Source organism: Belonocnema kinseyi, chromosome 2 (genome assembly GCF_010883055.1).
Source record: "Belonocnema kinseyi isolate 2016_QV_RU_SX_M_011 chromosome 2, B_treatae_v1, whole genome shotgun sequence".
In the NCBI taxonomy this organism is placed as follows: Eukaryota; Metazoa; Arthropoda; class Insecta; order Hymenoptera; family Cynipidae; genus Belonocnema; species Belonocnema kinseyi.
The window spans coordinates 152,238,532-152,243,776 of record NC_046658.1 but is presented as its reverse complement, the minus strand read 5'-3'; positions in this window follow the sequence as shown (position 1 = coordinate 152,243,776).

Sequence of the window (5,245 nt, the reverse complement as noted above, 5' to 3'; positions counted from 1 at the left end):
AATTCCTCGGTATCCTCGTAATTCATGCCGACAAATGTAGGTATTGGAACATTGGGTGTGCGAAATGCACGTATCAGAGCTTGTGAAGCGGCCATTAGCGCAAGTGCTGACAGGACAGTACCTTGAGAGTTTTCCTTAGTATGTACAGTTGCCCCGCCCGTTTTTGTGTGTGTATGTAATGGCGAGCATGCTGCATTCCTAAGGGTGAGCGAGGTTGCACCCGGACGAGAGAGCGTTTTTGCCAGGCAGGTGCACAGTAAAAACTGAAGCTTCCATTAGAACCCGTTTGTGGTTCCAAAGGAGATGCAACAAAAATGAACCCTACTTGCTGAAATGAAACCCAAAACGATAAATGAGCTCTATATAATACCACACTTGGGGTTCGAAAGGATCTCAAATGTAATTGAGCCTATTGCTAAAGAACCTATTTTTCGCTTTGCACACTTCGATATTATGATTGATTAATAACACAATATTTACCTTAAATCACACATGTAATCGAACTCTGGTGGACATAAATTAATGAAGATAATTAGATTACAAAATAATATCGTAATTTAAATAGATATAATGACCTTATAAATATCATTTTCAGGTTATGTAGCAAACTTATAAATTATTATTCTTATTCATGTCAGTGCCTAAAATCTTGGCAACTTTTTGAACTGCGCTTGCGTCGCGCTGGCAACACAATTGGTTACTTTTGGCGCACTGATTTTGAATAGTGTCGATATTCAAATGTGATATTTATAATAAATAATGATTATAAAATAAATTAACAGTAATTTCCTAATTGTAAAATAAGATTTTTAAGTGACAGATACAAATTTAATTCTATTTATTTAAAAAGACGTTATGAATTCCGAGTTCAGAGAAAGAAATCATTTTTTTTAGCACAATGATTAATCTTGTCTCTGTCGAGTTTCTAATTTTTATTGCTTTCATTCAAAAAATTTGAACTAAAATAAAATCAATAAAGTTACTAAAAATAAATTGACAATTTTTATTCTAAATTCAAAATAGAACGTGTTTTGTAATAAAATCACAATACTTTTTCATCTGTCACTCAAAAATTCTATTTTAGGATTAATAAATCACGTTTGAAGCATTTCCCAATCATTATTTATTATAAAAATAACATTTGAATATTTATATAATTTAAAATGCGCACGCCTAAAGTAAAAAATCGTATTACTGGCGCGAAGCAAGAGCAGTTCAAAAAGTTCCAAAAATTGGGAGCACTGAATCATATGCAAGAAAATTTTCGTCGTAGGTCTTTTGTCGATAAACGAATTCTTTATTCCTACATTTATAAATAAGTCATTATCAATAATATTTAATTAATGAAAAGGGAATCTTGCATTAACCCTTTTGAATTTCTTTCATTATTTCAAGAAAATACCCTAAGTATATTTTCAACTTTATAAAATAAAGGTACCTTTTCACGGAGGTCGAATTTGAATAAACTGATGAATTAATTTGAAACATCGACTTTTTTTCTAGGTTCTCAACCAATCAAATTTGCCATAAATCAACAAAACAGCTTGAATTGAATGCTATGAAAAATATTAATTCTACGATTAATTCAAAATAGGCCTGAAAAGGTACCCTAAGTATAACGAACAGTATGTGCAATGAAATCCTGAGTAATATGTTTGCTGTTATGGAGAGATGTGCAATTACATATGTTACTTTTTAAAAGTACAAATATATTGTTAGGAGTAGCGTAGGGTTGTTGAAAAAACGAATGCCAAAATGAATGTTTCTGATGCCTTTCTACTTTTATTTTATTTAAAACAATTAAAGACCATTGTAATATTTGAAAATATTGATAACAGCTAATTGGCTGAGCTGATCTTAATACTGCTTGTGAATAATTTTTAAGATTTTTCATAACTTTTAAGAGTAGGTTAAAATGGGTTAGGTAAGTAATCAATTTTCACTGACAATGAATAAAATTGCATTACATTTCGATTATAAATTGACCATTGATTTTAAATCATGGTAATTTAAAGATTGTGTAGACTTAAGCCAATTTTGTATTAAAAATTTTGAAATAAGTGAACCTTAACAAGTAAGAAGAAAAATGAATAAATATTTATATTGTTCATGTTTGCTTTACCGACATATTCTGCAAATCGGCAACATGAGTGAACTCCTAGTTTTTTCTGTGTGAGCTTGTTTGTCGGTGTTGCAAAAGGATCGGTCTTAGGATGATTGATGAAATTGGATCAGGACCGCTACTCGGGCCGGGGACGGTTAAAAACGTTTGATCGGTGGAACCGTCTGGCGTATTTCATTTTCTTACTTCGGGTTGATCGAACGCCTTTGTCACACTCTCCTGCTTTTGCGAGGGAATGGTGCGGCCATTGTGTTTACGGAAGGTTCCAAGGTGAGTGGGTTTGCGTCAGGCCCCACCGATTTTTCTGGTTGAGCTTTGGGAACCGGGAATTTTCTTTTAGCTACTGTTCTGGTTGTCCTACCAAGCCGCGACGGGGCGAATTCGGAGAGCAAATAATTGGGCTATTGATGGATCCGTTTCCAACTCTGTTCGAAATCAGGGATGCGAAAAGAATAAATTCTGAGACCCACGTTTGGGTCGCCAAATTGATATGTGCCACTGGCGAGGGTGACAAATATCAATTGTGAGAAATTTTCGAACAAAAGATATTAAACTTGTTTATTTCGCATATCTAAATTTAATGCGAACCAAAACCGTGCGCATAAGTCTGGGCCCGAGGGCCTGACCTCGTGCGTAGGGTTTGAGAGGTTAATTTAAACGATCAGAAATAAAGATTTTTAAAATGCACAAAACTTTCCACAGAACGTTGATAATGCAAAAGAAATGCCAGGAAAAAATGCCAATCGACAAGGAAAGTACTTACGGTATATGAAATGTCATGAGTTTCCAAGTAGGCTAAAGCTTCTCGACTCGTCGATGGAAGGTGGGAACCTCTCACTTGATAGCCACGAAAAACACTAAACTTGTAAGAAAAATGCTTTGACGTGGATTCTCGGGAACATATAGAGGATGCTGCTAATCTTGGCTAATGATGAAAAGTTATTAAATGAACTCGTCGCTTGCTGCATGCAGGCAGCTCGACGCGAAGACCATTCAAAATAGTAATTATTAATTGAAATTAACGAAACTCAAATCCGATCTTAACTGTTAACCCATCCGCAATCGCGCACAAGAAATATAAAACTAGGTCCAATACAACGGTTTTCGTAGTTTATCGTTAACAATAAAATATTTATTAGTTGGAACAACTTAAAATAATTAATTTCTATTAGCATAGAATAACCGTTATTTTCATTTATAAACTAAAAAATAAGCAAATCCTAGTTCCACATTTATGAATTTTTTCGAAAATTATCATGAAGTTCAGAATTAAAAGGACTGACATCGACAAAAAAAATTAATTTTCCGCTCGTCAAATGCCAAGATAGCAATTTATTTGTTAATTAAATTTACATAATAAAATCCTAAATTCATAAAAAATATTGAATTTTGCTGAAATTATCATGTGTATGACTTTCATTATTTTGAACTAAGGAAGTCATGTTTTCCCTCTAACCATTTTTTTACTAAAAATACAATAACTTCCCGTTGGAAAAAAGAACGCATTTATTCAAATATGTTTATTTTTTATTTTATATTACCTTGAGAAACTAAAATAGTTTTATCACGAGATTGTGAATATAGATATTCTTGACATTTGCCATCAGCGAAATTATATTATATAGGGTAAGTACATACTTTTATCCATCCAAACAGTTTTTAAATGAATTAAGCATAATTAAAAAATGGATGATAATTAAACTAAAAACCCTATAAGGTCAATCTTACCACCTATAGTGTGTGGGATAACGACAACGTCATAAAACACATTATACCTTCAATGATTAGTCATATCTATATTTACTTTGAAAAAATAAGGAGGGTTCATACTTTTGTTCTAAACTTGGCTCTCATCTCTACTTCTATTGGCTAATATAATAATATAATGTCCACAAATTTTAATGTAATGTATATTTTTAATTATTACGAAAATACCAATTTAACAACCAGAAAAGAGACTTAAAGTAGAAGCAGAAATTTGTGGAGCTTATTCCTAGTCTATATTGAAATGAAATTGATACGGATTTTGGCCACATTTTCTGTTAGAAACTAGAGACTTTTGATAACTTTGGTGGTTGAAACAAGTAATTTTTTTTAATAAATCTGGCTTGAGAGAACTATAATTCTAAACTTGCATGTACAGGGTGCAGCAGAATAACTTCCTTATTTGGAATGCGCGCGTTTGTAGCACTAACGTTCGTAGTGGGGTCTGAGTGGTCTAGTTCGAGGGAGGGGATCCTTAAGTTTTGTTCGCTCTTTGTTCAGTCACTCTTGTGCGCTTGAACAGCGACAAGTGCGTGTTGACCGTTGAAGTCTATTTTTCTGGCAGCGCCTCATCTCTCTGAGAAGCGTGTTTGATAAGTCAGCGCGCCGTCCGGATTTGGCCCCTCGCGAGTTTTTTTGTGAATTTATTTGAAATCTCGCGCCTATGCCAAACACCCAAAGACCCGAGAAGACCTGAATGCTCACATTTGAGAAGATTTTTATATTTTCAAGTGTTGATTTGTTTTCTGTGGAATCCATTAATGTTTAAACAAATCGCAATCGTTTAATTTATAAGTTGGTTGAAGCTCACTGCGGTATACGCTGAACAAACAAAAAATTATTCTCAATTTTTACTTGCAGAATTAAGCGCACAGTCTGATGGAAATCCTCATAGTGAACGTAATGTTGGTTCTCCCTCGTCTGGCAGGCAAAGTTCTCCTGACCAGCCTCGCAGATCCATTTCTCCGGCTGGAAGGGCTCCTATTGTTCGAGTAATTGGACATGCACAAGAAGAACTTGGTAAAGTTCGGCTTATTTCCCACACAAATCGGAATCGTAGATTTGAATTTCGAAGATACGTTTTGCCGGCCAAAATACGAACGCAATTGCAACTAGGACTTATTGGCTATAAGGCTGTGCCCGCCGGAGAACATATTGTATTATCAGCACTCAATGGTGATGTTTTCGCAATATTAGAGAATGGTCAAATTCTTCGTGGACTATACCGGAGGAATGGAGATAAAAAAAGTGTCAAAATAAACATAATGAGCGGCGAAATTGATGATATGACAGCCGACGAACGCAAAGAAATTCCAGTAGACAATGGTCGCCCATTTTTTCCATACAGTTTTGATAAAA